Raw genomic sequence first — 17,378 nt, 5'->3', positions numbered from 1 at the left:
CAGTCCATTCTGAAGGAGATCAGTCCTGGGTGTTCTTTGGAAGGACTGATGCTAAAGCTGAAACTCCAATACTTTGGCCATCTCATGCGAAGAGTTGACTCATTGGAAAAGACTCTGATGCTGGGAGGGATTGGGGGCAGGAGGAGAAGCGGATGACAGAGAGTGAGATGGCTGGATGGCATCACCGATTCGATGGACGTGAGTTTGAGTGAACTCCGGGAGTTGGTGATGGACAGGGAGGACTGGCATGCTGTGATTCATGGGGTTGCAAAGAGTTGGACACGACTGAGCTACTGAACTGAACTGAACTGAACTGAACCGGAATGGAGGAAGAGATGTCTAAGTTACACTTCTGTGAAAAAGGTCATTATGGCTACAAATGCTTTGTGGGAAACAAAGGGATAATTCTGCTTTGCCTTTTAGGGTGTGAAATGAAAGAGGAAAAGAGAAGAGAAAGGATGAGAAATAAGCAAGATGACAAAAGATTGTGTAATCTTCATGCACTCTGGGACCCCCAGAACATAACAGCAAAATCTAATTTATCAGTTTGAGGCATAGTAGGCTTTAAGTTATAGAATACCAGAAACAAGGTGGCCAAAATACATGGGAATTTATCTAAAATCAGAGATTTGTAGTTGTTGGGAAGGATTCAGCTAATCAATGATGCCATCAAAGACTTAGGTACTTAAAAAAAAAAATCTTTCTTCCCAGCTATATTTTTTTAATGTTTTAAAATTCTAGTTTATTTTTGGCTGTGCTGGGTCGTCATTGCCGTATGGGCTTTTTTCCAGTTGCAGGGCACAGTCATTTCATTGCGGTGGCTTCTCTTGTTGCAGAGCTGGGCTCTAGGGCATGTGGGCTCGGTAGTTACTGCTCCCGGGCCCTAGAGCATAGGCTCAATAGCTGTGGTGCACGGGCTTAGTTGCTCTGAGGCAAGTGGTATCTTCCCAGATCAGGGATTGAATCCTGTCTCCTGCTTTGGAAGGTGGGTTCTTTGTCACTGAGCCATCAGGGAAGCCTCCCTAGGTACTTTCCATATTTCCACTTTGCCATCCTTATTCTGCTGGCTCTTATGCTCATCCTTGCCACATTACGTACAGTCTCAGGGAGCTGCCATGCACTCATATATTAAATCCATATTCAAAGCAAGAAGAGAATAAAGAGAAAGACTACCAAAGATGGATGTATTCTTTTTTTAAAAAAGTAAACTACCAGAAACACCCCTAGCAAGTTTCTATTTATATCACATGGCCTCCCTGAACTCAAGGGGCAAAAGGAAATAATAAGCTTTTTTTTTTTTTTTCCAGATCTGGGGGGTAATTGCAGATCATACTGCAATTCATTTCATACTTTGGGTATAGCACCCAAATTATTTGTTTTATTATTTTATTTTTGGTCCTGAGGTATATGATCTTAGTTTCCTTACCAGGAGTGGAACCCACACCCCTTACATTGGAAGTTCAGAGTCTTAACCAGTGAACTGCCATGGAGGTCTCCAATTAGCTTTTGTATCCTCTTTGATGGGCCTCCCAGGTGGCACAGTGGTAAAGAATCCACCTGCCAATGCAGGAGACACACACGCAAGAGACGAGTCTGATCTCTGGGTTGGGAATATCCTCTGGAGAAGGAAATGGCAACACTCCAGTATCCTCACCTGGAGACTCCCATAGACAGAGGAGCCTGGTGGGCTACAGCCCATGGGGCGGCAAAGAGTCGGACATGACTGAGCACACACGGCCTTGTTAACAGAGGGAGCCAGGGAGAAGGCCTGGTCCTGGGCTAGCCAGCCTACATGATCTGTGGCAGCTACCGTACTCATAAATGTTGGCTGTGTGCAAGCTAGTTTAGGAAATGAAAGAAGGTGATGAGTTTCATCTTGGAAAATGATCTGATGTGAGCAGAAGAGTTTGTGGGAAAGTCAGGGGGCCTAGCTAGAGCTGACTGCCAGGGCGAGTGGAAATGATGGTGAGAGCTTCGGGCCTCCACAGGCTGTGGATCTGAGGGGTGGACAATCACAACTGGATCTCATGGCTGATGTCTGGTTATGTTGACCTCTAGTTAAACCCCAGAATAATCTAGTTATTCTTCTCTACAGTAGTCAAATATGCTACTTTCCCACAGTCCCTTCTTCAACTCCACTGCTATTGTCTTCCACACCAGTCTTGAAACTTCTAGTTTAATAGAAGTTTCTAGTTATTCTTCTCTATGGTCATCAAATTTGCTACTTTCCCACAGTCCCTTCTTTAGCTCCACTGCTAATGTCTTCCACACCAGTCTTGCAACTTCCGTCACGGTCTTGTTTCGCTGCCTTCAGATTTTCCCCACCTAGTCCAGCCTCAGGGAGCCTATTGGTGTCTAGTTGTTGCCCTGTCCCAGGTGGCACTAGTGGTAAAGTGTCTACCTGCCAATGCCTGAGACTTAAGAGATGCAGGTTTGATCCCTGGGAGAGGAAAATGCCCTGGAGGAGGGCATGGCAACCCACTCCAGTATTCTGGCCTGGAGAATCCCATGGACAGAGGAGCCTGTCGGGCTATAGTCCATGGGGCTATACAGAGTTGGACATAACTGAAGTGACTTAGCATGCATGCATACACCTAACAGCTGCAAAATAGCTTTCAGGGAGAAATAACATAAGGAATAAATGACTAGAAAATGAGGTGGTAGGAAATCAACAGGAGAAGCATATGTCCTATTGCTGAGGTTGAGATGTCTCCTCCTTTGCTTCTGAGAGATCATTCCTCCAGCACAGAGGCCCTGCAGCCTCATTTCTTCAGTTCCTCCCAGAGCAACATGCAGTCCCTTTGGATTCTCAGGTTTAAAGACCCACACTAAACATCTGTGGTGCACATTATTTGTAAAGTTTACATATTGGATTGTTATTTACATACTGGATATTCTATATGGATATAATATTCACATACTGGATATTATTTTCCATAATATCTTATGGAAAAACCTGAATGAACTTTTAGGCTGACCCAATACATGAGTTACATCTCTCCATAACCAGGAACTGAAATATAATCATATTAAAACAAACTTGGAACAATAACCATAAATAGAATGTGTTTTAGAATAGCACTTGATTATCTTGGGAAAAAGCTTAAAATAGCTAGCTAAATGGAAGAACTGGACTCAAAACAACATATGTGATCTGAGTTTTTTTTTTTTTTTTCCATATCCAGAGAGTGAGAGGAAGTGAGGGAGCGGGCATCATATGTGCATCTTTGGCACCAAGGTTAGAATTTAATATCCAGCAAGGTGTGGCTTCTTTATCATCTTTAACCCACACAAGAAACCAGCCTATTAATATGTATCAAGGTTACAGTTGCTTAATATCAAAATGCAACAGAGTGGATAATGGCCAGCAACAGAACAACTTTAGAATTCTCCACCCTCCTCCCTAGGCTATTTTAAGACATTGCTTTTTCTTTTTCTTTTAGTCTAGCTAAGTAGTTCTCAAACTTTGGTGTGCATAGCAAGCACTTTACTTGGTTGTGAACATAAAACTACGTATACCCTACCTTGTAAGTAATTTGAGGATAATACAGGGATAGTTAGGGCTTCCCTGGTGGCTCAGTGGTAAAGAATCCACCTGTCAACGCAGGAGATGCAGATTCGATCCCTGGGCTGTGAAGATCCTCTGGAGACAGAAATGGCAACCCACTCCAGTGTTCTTGCCTGGGAAATCTCATGGACAGAGAAGCCTGGCAGGCTACAGTCCATGGGGTTGCAAAGAGTCAGGCTTGACTGAGCAACTGAGCACATACAGGGATAGTTTACAAGTTTTTCCTCCTTATTAGCTGACACTAGAATTAAACGTTGAAGCACTTGCTACTTTACCTTATTTACATTTAAAAAACAGATTCAAATGGATATCACGCATGTGAGAAAGTTGATAGAATTTATTTTTGAAAATGGGATTATGAAAAAACCTGTCTCTTTATTCTCATCTTTACTGTCTAATTGTTCTACAATGAAGCCACAGTACTTTCCTAATCAGAAAAAAAGTTGCTTAAAAATAATCAAATGATAAAAGTTCACTGACTGTGCTCATTTGACTCCCCCCACCCCCCCCCACCCCCCAAGAGCTTAGTAACCTAAAGACAGAGCCTGTTACAAAAGCTAACAGGTGGTTTCTAGAAGCTCACCCCACCCTATGGTCAGCTTCAAGTCCCAGGGATCTGCCATCTTTGACTTTAAGACAGCAAAGGTCTTCACACATGGTTATTTTCAACAGAGTGACAGTATGGGGTGGGGGGAGGAAATCGAGCAATCCAACCATATTTAGAGACCAATGAATCAACTCACTTATCAAAATAGGTTGCATTATAAGATCATTCCCAGAACAGCTTTGCTCTCTGCCTCTCATTTGGGTTGTCAGCGTTGTGACTTCTTTGCACACACCCTTGTTTTTGCTAACCATACAGCATTCGTGTATTCAAAGCTAAGAATTCTGTATTTTCCCAAGCTCAATTGATGTGTAAGAGAGACTACTTTGTGAAATGAAGGAATTTGGTTTAAATTTCTCATGCTAAGCATTTGATAAGACAGATTAGTAATGCTGCATTTTAAAAAGTATGTAGAAACTCAACCAGTTTAGCTACCAAGTGCTGTTCAGCTGGTATGCAAATGTGTTTCATGTTCCCAGAATTTTTTCCTGAACCTTTAGGATGTGGAGCCAAGATGCCCTTTCTCTATGCTTCCAAAGTCTTTTCATCTTGGCATAGATCAGGACCCGCAGGTAAGATTTAAAAAGGATAAAGAACTATATATAAAGCATCCTCCCAAATAAAGCTTTGTTGAGCTAAGTTTTGTCTGAGGTGGAGAAGTCCATTGTCTAATACAGCAATGAAGATCAATGGACCACCGCAGGGCACTCCCTCCCCAGGACACTGCTGTGATTTGCAGCGCAACTTCTTTTTGCCCTTCTCCTTGTCTCAGCCTAGACAGCTTTGAAAGTCCAGAAGCAGCCATAAAAGAACCTACAAAGAAGTTTCCAGATGCCATGGAGAAAAGGGACAGAGGAAAAAGCAGGTCATTTATTTTTATATCCTTCTTCGCCTTTGTTTCCTCTTTTTACTTATTCTCCCCATGAACTGCCACAAAATTATGGGAGGAGCAAAAGCTCATTACCTTAAAACCCATCTAGATGGAAATGGTGAGGGGATTGAAGTTACTATTTTTTTCTTTCAGCAGAAAATAAAAGCCCACAGGATAATCCAGGAATGGAAGGGCTGCTGTGCATATATGGAAGGGACCATAAAGTTATAGGGTTTATTTATATTAGTGTCTAAATGTGTGAGCATCAATGCAGAGTTGTTTTTTTTTTTTTTTTTTAATGTGTATTTATTTGGCTGCTCTGGGTCTCAGCTAAGGCACGCAAATCAGTTGCAACATGTAGAATCTAGTTCCCAGACCAAGAATGGAACCTGAGCCCCCTGCATTGATATCTCAGAGTCTTAGCCACTGGACCACGAGGAAGGTCCCCCAATGCAGAGTTTTGTTTTGGCTCAGCCTGACTGGTCTTCCCTTCCCAAGTGACAGCACCACACTTGCAGAGCATAGACTCTTTCCTTGTCCAAGATATGCTTTTCCACTGGTGGGGCCATGGAGGAGACCATACAGGACAAAGCAGTTCTTGTGGACCCAACAGATAGTGTAAATAACATCCTCTGGGAAGTTAAAGAACGAAAGTCATGAAGAACAAGTATGCATTCTGCCAAGACTTGGAACAACCATCCTCCGCACCTAAATCCTCTAATAAGGTTTCTATGAGGCTTTAGTTCATCATTAAGCTGCCATGGGATATCCTCTGAGAAAGGGTAGAATGGGCAGCTTTCTCTTTTCTGGCAGCAGTAACTGTTAAGTCCATTATTTGTATTCATTCAGGCTTATCGATCTTCACATATTTTTAAATGTAAGAAATATTTTCAAATGGAGGCTAGTCATGATTTTCTTTATAAACAATGTACATCATTGTAATCCTAGCTTTTTGTCATTGGGAATAATGAATTATTTTATTTTACTTTATTATTGCTTAGTTGTGGCATAAGAACTCTTAGTTGTGGTATGTGGGATTCAGTTCCTTGATCAGGGATTGAACCTGAATCCCTTGCATTGGGAGCCCAGAGTCTTACCAACAAGGAAGTCCTGAGAACAGTGAGTCATTTTGAATTGCTATTATGAGCCCACTCTTTCCTGTCTTGGCAGAACCAATCATCACTGCTCACCCAATCTGCAGGCAGGATGGTGACTCAGATTGTTGAAACCCTGTTGTGTGGGTCAATGACTCTCCCTTCTGGGTTGATGGCATTACTGCCAGCAGCAGTTACAGTCCAACCAACAAACACACAGGTGTCCTTGAGCCAAGCACAAGGCTCAACATCACGGGAATAGATGGAGACGTATTGGCATGGTGTGTGTATTCAGTAAGTGCTCACATATATGGCACTGCGCTGGCCATTACAGAAATATACAGAGAGATACAGGGCATGGCTGCTGCCCCCAGGGAGCATGCAAGCTCATTGAAGAGTGATATGCACACACACACACACTCCATCTTATATCCTTACATTCTCTTTGGAGCAAACAAAACTCATTTAACCCTCATAGCTTAATGAGATGGGTGCTGTTATTATGCCCATTAGACAGCCATGGAAAGTGAAGGAGAGAGGGAGTTGGGGTGATAAACAGAAGAGATGGAGTTTTAACCCAGGCAGTCTTGCTGTGGTTCTCGTCCCATTAGCCCTATGGACTACGTAACATACAGAAAATAAGGAATAAAGTGAAACTGTAGGGACTTCCCTGGTGGTCCACTGGTTAAGAATCTGCCCTCCAGTGCAGGGGATGTAGGTTTGATCCCTGATTGGGGAATTAAGATCACACATGCCGAGGGGCAACTAAGCCTGAGCTGCAACTAGAGAAAGCCCGTGAGCCAGAATCAAGGGCCCTCCTCCCACAGTAACAAAGACCCAGCTCAGCCAAAGTAAATAAACTAATAATAGTAATAGAATATGTAAAATTTAAAAAAAAAGCAATGCTGTAATCAGGCGGTCTTCTTTTTCTGAGTTCAAACATTCTAAAATTCCAACCCAGGGATCAAAACCAGTTCATTTGCATTGCAGGCAGATTCTTTACCTTCTAAACCACCAGGGAAGCCTTCAATAAATAATAATAATAAAATAAGTAAAATGCAAAAATTTAAAAAACTGTAATCAAGTAGCCTTCTTTTTCTGAATTCTAGCATTCTGAAATCAGGAACTGATTGAGTGTGTGAAAGTCTCTCAGTCATGCCCAACTCTTGGTGACCCCATGGACTGTAGCCTGCCAGGTTCCTCTGTCCATGGAGTTCTCCAGGCAAGAATAATGGAGTGGGTAGCCATTCTCTTCTCCAGGGGAACTTCCTAACTCAGGAATCAAACCAGGGTCTCCTGCATTGCAGGCAGATTCTTTACCAGCTGAACTACGCAGGAAGCTCTGATTAGGTGTTTATAATATGCTAGCAAACTGCTAGACTGAGCAACTTCACTTTTCACTGTCATGCATTGGAGAAGGAGATGGCAAGCCACTCCAGTGTTCTTGCCGGGAGAATCCCAGGGACAGGGGAGCCTGGTGGGCTTCCGTCTATGGGGACGCACAGAGTCGGACACGACTGAAGCGACTTAGCAGCAGCAGTAGCAGCAGATTGCTCAGAGCACTCACTACCTATACTTTTGTAGTGGTGGTGATAGTTTAGTCACTAAGTCATGTCGGACTCTTTTGGGATTTCCCAGGCAAGAATACTGGAGTAGGGTAGCCGTTCCCTTCTCCAACGGATCTTCCTGACCAGTGATAAAACTCATGTCTCCTGCATTGGCAGGCACATTCTTTACTGTTGAGCCAACAGGGAAGTTCCAAGAGCCAAATAGTAGGAGTGAGCAATGAATGCAATAGGAGAGGTCAGTTGAAATAAAACCTTCAAGCATAAATAAACGTTAGTCCAAAGATAAAAGAAAAAGCCAGGATGCCTGTAGGATGCAGGAAAAGTAGTAACAACTTATATTCAGAACAAGATTGGGAAGCCTGCGTATGGAGAGAAACTGGAGATGAATGTAGACAGGGAAGCAGGGGCTGGATTGTCAGGGCACTGACTGGACTCACCCTGTAGACAATGGTATCTCACTGGTAATTTTATTTTAAACAGTCATGCTTATTTTAAGCATGTCATTTGTCATGATCACATTTGTGAATTTAAAAGATCATTATGGCTTTGGTATTTCAAAAGGCTCAATGTTAATGGTTTCTGCATGCTGGAGAATACTTTGTAGAAGGAATGCTGGCATTTACATATTTATGCTGGCAAACTACAAAAGCCTAATTGTGGAATTTTCTTTGCTATGTAGCTGGGCTGATGTCAAAACCATTAGAGAAGTCACAGTATGAGCAGTATGCTAGTAAGGACACATTCCCAATTATACAAATATAATATGGGGTCACGCTATGCACCATAAAATTGCTAGTTGATCCGTCCACAATATAAAATAGTTAAATTGGAAAGCCACTTTTTTTTTTTTTGGTAAATGGTATCGGGATTATCTACATTTATAAAGGGCTCTGAGTTCTTCAAAACAACATGGCAATTTGCTTCTTCATGGCCAACAGAGTGTGTCTGCTGCTGTATTGGATCTCTCTGACTTCTGTCTCTGACTCTAGACTTTTTTCCCAAATGGTTTCATTTGCATAGTTTAGGCCCATTCAAGAGCATCTCCCTTTTAAGTAACAAAGTCAACTGATTAGAGATTTTAATCACAGCTACAGAATTCTTTTTGTATGCCATATAAAATAACCTAACCATGGGAATGATATCTTCCATGGAATAGCAATCTAGAAGATCATCTTAAAAGTGTGCCCACCTTGAGTTTCCTTGCAAAGGGAAGCTCACTTCTCAGACGGTACCCTTGGTTACCTCTGATTACCTCAGCTAAATGCCCTACTAGACACCAGCAGTCATGGCCATGGATTTGGGACTCCATTTTGAAAGAGTTGACTTTAATTTGGTATTTCTTTTAATTTCAGGTACAAATAATAGAACAGACATTCTGGTGTCCCAAATAATTGTCATTATTTGCATTTCCAGGGCTGTTCCCCTATAAGAGTGGGTATATATGGGAACACTTCAAAAATCAGCTGTTGTGGTCTGTCAGAGACAGCAGCTAGGAGCCCTCATGGGTGGTGAGCAGGGCGGGGAGAGGGAGCCAGAGTGGAGCCAGAGTGGCCGAGGAGGCAGCAGTAGCCCAGCATGCCACTGTGCGGGCAGCCTGAGTGATGAAGATGGTGGCCCCCTGGATGCCGTTCTACTCCACCAGCTGCTGCCTGTGCTGCCATGTCCCAGCTGGCACCATCCTGCTGGGCACCTGGGACCTGATCTTCAATGCTGTGGTACTGCTGGTTCTGTTGAGTGCCCTGGCTGATCCAGATCAGTATCACTCTTCAAATTCTGAACTCGGAGGTGGCTTTGAGTTCATGGATGATGCCAACATATGCATTGCCATCACAATTTCTGTTCTCACGGTCCTTAACTGGGCAATGGCTGTGCACGGAGTATACAAGCAACATGTGACCAGGATCATCCCATTCTTCTGTTACCAGATCTTTGGTTTTGCCCTGAACACCATGGTTGCAGTTTATCCAAATTCCATCCAGGAATACACATGACAGTTCAGTTCAGCTCAGTTCAGTCCCTCAGTCGTGTCCAACTCTTTGCGACCCCATGGACTACAGCACGCCAGGCCTTCCTGTCCATCACCAGCTCCTGGAGTTTACTGAAACTCATGTCCATCGAGTCGGTGATGCCATCCAACAGTCTCATCTTCTGTCATCCCATTCTCCTGCCTTCAATCTTTCCCAGCATCAGGGTCTTTTCCAATGAGTCAGCTCTTCATATCAGGTGGCCAAAGTATTGGAGTTTCAGCTTCAGCATCAGTCCTTCCAATGAACATTCAGGACTGATTTCCTTTAGGATGGACTGGTTTGATCACCTTGCAGTTCAAGGGACTCTCAAGAGTCTTCTCCAACATCACAGTTCAAAAGCATTAATTCTTTGACACTCAGCTTTCTTTATAGTCCAACTCTCACATCCATACATGACCACTGGAAAAACCATAGTTTGACTATATGGACCTTTGTTGGCAAAGTAATGTCTCTGCTTTTTAACATGCTGTCTAGGTTGGTCATAACTTTTCCTTCAAGGAGTAAGTGTCTTTTAATTTCATGGCTGCAGTCACCATCTGCAGTGATTTTGGAGCCCAAGAAAATAGTCTGCCACTGTTTCTCTATCTATTTGCCATGAAGTGATGGGACCGGATGCCATGATCTTAGTTTTATGAATGTTGAGCTTTAAGCCAACTTTTTTACTCTCCTCTTTCACTTTCATCAAGAGGCTCCTTAGGTTCTTTGATTTCTGCCATAAGGGTGGTGTCCTGCATATCTGAAGTTATTGATATTTCTCCTGGCAATCTTGATTCCAGCTTGTGCTTCCTCCAGCCCAGCATTTCTCATGATGTACTCTGCATATACATTAAATAAGCAGGGTGACAATATTCAGCCTTGACATACTCCTTTTCCTATTTGGAACCAGTCTGTTGTTCCATGTCCAGTTCTGTTGCTTCCTGACCTGCATACAAATTTCTCAAGAGGCAGGTCAGAAAGTCTGGTATTCCCATCTCTTCAAGAATTTTCCAAAGTTTGTTGTGGTCCACACAGTCAAAGGCTTTGGCATAATCAATAAAGCAGAAGTAGATATTTTTCTGAAACTCTCTTGCTTTTTCAATGATCCAATGGATGTTGGCAATTTGCTCTCTGGTTCCTCTGCCTTTTCTAAATCCAGCTTGAACATCTGGAAGTTTATGATTCATGTATTGCTGAAGCCTGGCTTGGAGAATTTTGAGCATTACTTTACTAGCATGTGAGATGAGTACAATTGTGCAGTAGTTTGAGGATTCTTTGGCATTGCCTTTCTTTGGGATTGGAATGAAAACTGACCTTTTCCAGTCCCGTGGCCACTGCTGAGTTTTCCAAATTTGCTGGCATATTGAGTGCAGCACTGTCACAGCATCATCTTTCAGGATTTGAAATAGCTCAACTGGAATTCCATCACTTCCACTAGCTTTGTTCGTAGTGATGCTTCCTAAGGCCCACTTGACTTTACATTCCAGGATGTCTCCCTCTAGGTTGGTGATCACACCATCGTGGTCATGAAGATCTTTTTTGTGAAGTTCTTCTGTGTATTCTTGCCACCTCTTCTTAATATCTTCTGCTTCTGTTAGGTCCATACCATTTCTAGCCTTTATCGAGCCCATCTTTGCATGAAATGTTCCCTTGGTATGTCTAATTTTCTTGAAGAGATCTCTAGTCTTTCCCATTCTGTTGTTTTGCTCTATTTCTTTGCACTGATCGCTGAGGAAAGCTTTCTTATCTCTCCTTGCTATTCTTTGGAACTCTGCATTCAGATGGGTATATCTTTCCTTTTCTCCTTTGCCTTTCCCTTCTCAACTGCCTCCTAATTTTCCTCACAAAGATGATATCATGTCAATGAATCCTATCTGTTTGGTCCTCATTATTTTTCTGTTTATCAGCATATCTTGACTTTTAAGGATTATTTGATTAGCTATGTTTGGAACTGCTACTGATGCCTCAATGGCAGGAATTCCTCTGATGTCCTGGTTTATGTTATCAACAGTGACAGTACAGTGCTGTTATCCCCATACCACTGCCACCCTACGTGTCTGCCTAAGCCTGGAAGTGGGGCATAGCTGAGAGCAACAGCTTAATTTTACTTCTGAGATGAGCTCTGAGCTTATTTCTTACTGAAATGCCAAAGCCTAAAATTGTAGATGTTAAGTTGGAACTCTGTGGTTTGAAACCTGGGCTTTAGCTAGAGCACTGTGATAGAGTAACTGTAGACTTCTCTCTGTGGGGGTCGGGAGGGGTGGGGTGGGGTGGGCTCCCCTAGTCTTCCCTCTGCATCAAAATTTTCAACAATCTGGATGAACCTTTGTCCAAGGAGTCTGTTGTATGTGCTGAACCCCAAAGTTGAAGACATTACAACTTTTCACTCCCTTTTTCTCTTTTGAAAGTGTAAAATAAAGTCAAAATTAGACCCCCACCCCCCAAAAAAATCAGCTATTGTTTATTGTGACTGGATTGGCAGTGACCACTATGTGTTTCTGTTAGTCACCCAGTCATGTCCGACTCTTGCTACCCCATGGACTGTAGCCCACTAGGCTCCTCTGTCCATGGGATTTCTTAGGGAAGCATACTGGAGTGGGCTGCCACTTCTTGCTCTGGAGTATCTTCCTGACCCAGGGATGGAATCCAGGTCTCCTGCATTGCAGGCAGTTTCCTGCATTGCAGGCAGATTGTTTACCAACTGAGCCACCAGGGCTCTGTGTTTAGCTGCCTCTGTTTCCTTTTTCTCTAGGTGTTAAAGCCAGACTACACTTCTTAGTCTGGCCCTCAGGCATGGGTCTGGTAACTCACCTCCTCCACAATTCTTCCCTCCCTCAGTTTCTTGCCATCTGGGAAGCTGGAAATCAGAGGATTCTAATGCCCTAGGTGGTGGTGGAGACACAAGTTCCAAGGAGCCTGAGTCCTGAGTAATTGCCCGAAAGGGAATCATACAAGATGGCTGCCTGACCAGGAACACCTCTGTTGAACTAGTTTGTGAGTGAAAATAGACTTTTTGTGTCAAGCATTGGCAGGCTGGAGCTGATTGTTGTAACAGTGAACCTCCCCTGACTGGTACAGCTGGATTTTACACTGCCTATGGCTGTGGAGTTCATAACTGATACTTAGATATGCATTGTAGACCTTCCTTATCTGCAGGTCCAACCAACTATGGATCAAGCGATATTTGAAAAAATTTTCAGAAAATTCCAGCAAGCAAAACTTGAATTTGTCACTCTGGCAAACATTTGCATAACATTTACATGGTAATTATATTGTATAAGTACATTGTATTGTATTGTATTGTATAATTTACATTGTATTAGGTTATTATAAGAAATTTGCTGCTGCTGCTGCTGCTACTGCTGCCAAGTCACTTCAGTCGTGTCCGACTCTGTGTGACCCCATAGATGGCAGCCCACCAGTCTCCCCCGTCCCTGGGATTCTCCAGGCAAGAACACTGGAGTGGGTTGCCTTTTCCTTCTCCAGTGCATGAAAGTGAAAAGTGAAAGTGAAGTCACTTGGTTGTGTCTGACTCTTAGCAACCCCATAGACTGTAGCCCACCAGGCTCCTCCTTCCATGGGATTTTCCAGGCAAGAGTACCGGAGTGGGGTGCCATTGCCTTCTCCAATAAGCAATCTAGAGATGATTAAAAGTACATGGGTGGATGTGTGTAGATTATATGTAAATACTATACTGCTTTATATAAGGGACTTGAGCATCCATTGATTTTGATAACTTCAGAGGTCCTAGAATCGTCCCTAGTTGTGCTGAGGGACAGCTGTATCGTTAATCTGTTTGTTGTCACTTTTGTTACTTTATTTGTTAAACTAAAAGCACAATCTATATCCTATTCTATTAAAACTCAAGAAATGTAAGAAAATATTTGTTATATTGGGGGGATTAAATAGTATTCAATTTCTTTTTTTTTTTTTTACTAAACAGTTGAAGTTTTAGGACAATGTCTGCATGAATCTACTTGTAACATGGAAATGATTTAAATTTTTTTTACTAGTTAAATTGTTCTCTTGAAATTAGTAAAATACAAATCTAATTGGTTTTCTTTTTATTAACCTAATTAATTTATATAAACATTGCTCCAGATTAAAGCCCAAATATTTTGAGAGCAACCACAGTGAAAACCAGGAGATAAAATGGCTGCTTATCAAGTCAGCTCCCCATTTTCAAGTTCACCTTTCTTACCTTTTGTTCTTATACAATGACGTCATTGTTTGGAATTTAGCTATTTCCAGTAAACCAATGTGTGATTTTTAATGACCCTACTGAATGATATTTTATTTTGTATACTGAACTCATAAAAAAGTCAATAATGTAACCCAGTTTTTCTAATACAATATCTTGATATTTAATAGACAAACATATTTTGGAAACTCAAGGTAACATTTTTATTATTCCATGGACTTTATTGACTGATTTCAATCAAGGTAGAAATACCTTTGGTTTGAGTTAGCCTATCCCCACAGGAATGAATTATTAGAAGAAAGATAAGAGAAACAACAGAAACAAAGATATTAATATAAACAGTGAATAGAACAGAAAAACAATGTTTGAATTATGATAATTTGAAGTAATAAAGGTGACCAAATGCAAGAAAAATGAACATAAGGATACTCAAATGAGTGATATCTGAACTAGAAGAAAAGCAAAAATCAGCATAGGCAAACATTTTGTAAATTATAGACTTAAGAAAAGGGAGAATAAGAAAAACCACTCCAAACTAAAAGAGACAAGATGTATTAACTGAAGACTGTTAGCAAGGAGAGAAAGGAATGTAAAGAGTACGAAATGTTTAAGAAAAAGGAGCAAATCCTGTAATTTGTGACAACATGGAGGGCATTATGCTAAGTGAAATAAACCAGACAGAAAAAGACAAATACCTCTGATATCACTTATATGGGAAATTAAAAAAAAAAAAAAAAGAACTCATAGAAAAAGTAGGATGGTAGTTGCCACGGTTTGCGGGTGGAGGAAATAGGGAGAAGTTGGTAAAAGGTTACACGTTTTAAGCTCTAAGAAGAATAAAGTTTGAGGATCTAATGTATAATGTGGTGCATTGGCAGGCAGATTCTTTACTGTTGAGCCACCAGGGAAAGCCCTATGGTTGAAATTTGCTAAGAGAGTAGAACTTAAATGTCCTCACTCATTTTCCACCAAAAAAAGGTAAACATGTGAAGTGATGGATGTGTCAATTAACTCGATGGAAGGAATCCTTTCACAATGTAATATACCTCAGTGAAGCTGGGGGGAAAAAGAAGGAAAACAAGCTTTAAAATGATTTCAGATTTCAGTTCCAGGGTTCAACTTGGCTGTGACCTAATTACTTTAGTACTCTGAGTTCAAGTGCCCCCAACTCTAACATGAAAATAATGATATCTCATAAGATGCTTGCAAAGCCATCTTAAGCTTTCCAGGTCTAAGCACGCAGTAGAGTCAGCCCCTCTCCTGTCAGATCAGTTCTCTCTCCTTCCAGGGTAATTAAGTAGTACCTGGGCCTGTGACTGCTCATTCACTCCTTATTCCCCAGCCTACCTATAATTATATATGGTCCTGTGACTACGTTCTCACCAGTGGAATGTGAGTGGACACTAACACATTGGATGTACCTCTTATGTGCCTCTTCCTTGATTAGAACCAGTGGAGGTCCAGCTTTGACCATGTGGGTGAGGCCAAGGCCACAGGCCCTGAATGACAGCATGGAGCAGACCTTCCAACAGTCTCGACTATTTGGCTCACATGCTTCCAGGAAACAGCAGTATCAGATCAGATCAGATCAGATCAGTCGCTCAGTCGTGTCTGACTCTTTGCGACCCCATGAATTGCAGCACACCAGGCCTCCCTGTCCATCACCAACTCCTGGAGTTCACTGAGACTCATGTCCATCGAGTCAGTGATGCCATCCAGCCATCTCATCCTCTGTCTTCCCCTTCTCCTCCTGCCCCCAATCCCTCCCAGCATCAGAGTCTTTTCCAATGCGTCAACTCTTAGCATGAGGTGGCCAAAGTACTGGAGTTTCAGCTTTAGCATCATTCCTTCCAAAGAAATCCAGCTTCCATTAAGGGAAGCATTTGAGACAAAATGAGGAGGAGGGTCCAGACATGGCCAGAAGCATCATCAGAACATGAATAAGCTGTGCAGTTTGTGAAAGCCATCAGCGAGCCCTTGAGTCAAAGTCAGCTGTCAGACATTTGGGAAATTACCAAATTTCCCAAATTTGAAATGAAGTATTTGGGAATGAAGAATTTGATTTCCCAAAATTGAAATGAAATTTGAGATGAAGTATCAGAGTCTAGGTAAGAACCCAAGTCTCCTTCTTAGACAAGTGTTTTTTTCTTTTATTGGTGGAAAGGAAAATAAATAAAACCTTTAGGAGGTCAAATGGCTTTCCCAGAACTGAAGGAGAATTTTGGTTCAACCCATTCTGAGCTCAGTGATAGAGCATAAAACTTCCTGGAAAATTATGTAAAAGATAACCTGTTTGCTGTATAGCTTGCTGGGAACAGGTCCATGTTGACACCAAGAAAACTACCAGAAGAGTGCCAGGGCCAAATTCCTGCTTTGTATTTGCAACTTCCCTTCAGCAATGAAAAACCCTGTAATCTCATGAAAAAAGTGCCGGGCAAGGTCACTGACCAGGTGAATCATCTCCCTGGGCTGTTTCCTCATAGGTAAAGTAAGAGGATTGGACTAGTTTTATGCAAAATTTCACCCGGCCCTAGGCCTGAGGATAGATATAAACTTTGTGGCTTTACTAAGGGAGGACAAGGAAAAGTATTGGTTTTGTGGGTGGGGGTGAGATAAAGCCAGGGGTGACTTTTTAGAATTGTACTGAGGGTGTCATGAGAGCATTGCATCAGATACTCTTGATGTGCCCAGCTCAGGAAGTAAATGATGAGTAAGAAATTGTAGCTGACCTTGAGGAACTCAGAATTAAGCAGAAGTCTTGGTGGGAGTTAGCGTGGGACGGGGCAAGGGAGAGGGCATTGAGGGGAGTCCAGGGGAATCTAGGGGAATCACACAATCTCTGATTTGGTTTCTTCCAATGAAATAGCAACTCCTCAGCGATGTCACACAAGTGTATGTTCCTCGGTTCTTTGTCTCGTCACAACAAAGATTTGGAGCAACGGACATTAAAGCCCTTGGCGCATCACAGCTCTCAGGTCTTGGACAAACCGTGCTACAGCTCTTAGGCAAATCAGTGTTACAGCTCTATTTTATTTAGAAGGTAGCAGGAGAGTGAGGGAGAGAGAGAGAGAAAGAAAAGAGTGCACACACGCGGGAGAGAAAGTCCGTGAGAAAACGCTTTGGCTCCTCCTTTTATATGTTTCTTTTGTCTCCACCTGGGCCTGTCCTATGCAAATTTGGCTTAGCCAGGAGTGCTGTTTGTTCTGCCTGAAGTTTTCACTCTGGTCCTCAGACCTTCCTTGTCTTTTAGCCACCGCCATTTTGGACTCCTTTTCCCTATTCTACCTACCTAACAGAAAGCACATAGATAAGCTGACCAGGACAGCATCTGGAACAAAGTGGTACCTACAAGATAATTTACTGTCATGACCAGTGTGGCAGAGTGTAAGACTGAGTGACAATCTCTCCAGGCTGCCCCTTGCCACCCCCAACTCTGCTCTAGATGAAGAGACTGCTTTATTGGGTTGCT

The 17,378-nt window shown here is 42.3% G+C and overlaps 1 pseudogene; it reads left to right on the top strand.

Annotated features, from left to right (window-relative positions):
* Positions 1–9,306: 9,306 nt before the first annotated feature.
* Positions 9,307–11,792, top strand: LOC104997581 (annotated as a pseudogene).
* Positions 11,793–17,378: the final 5,586 nt, after the last annotated feature.

The sequence above is a fragment of the Bison bison genome, unplaced genomic scaffold (genome assembly GCF_000754665.1).
Source record: "Bison bison bison isolate TAMUID 2011002044 unplaced genomic scaffold, Bison_UMD1.0 scf7180017864310, whole genome shotgun sequence".
In the NCBI taxonomy this organism is placed as follows: domain Eukaryota; kingdom Metazoa; phylum Chordata; class Mammalia; order Artiodactyla; family Bovidae; genus Bison; species Bison bison.
The sequence above is the reverse complement of the archived record's forward strand: the minus strand, read 5'-3'. Positions and strand labels throughout refer to the sequence as shown.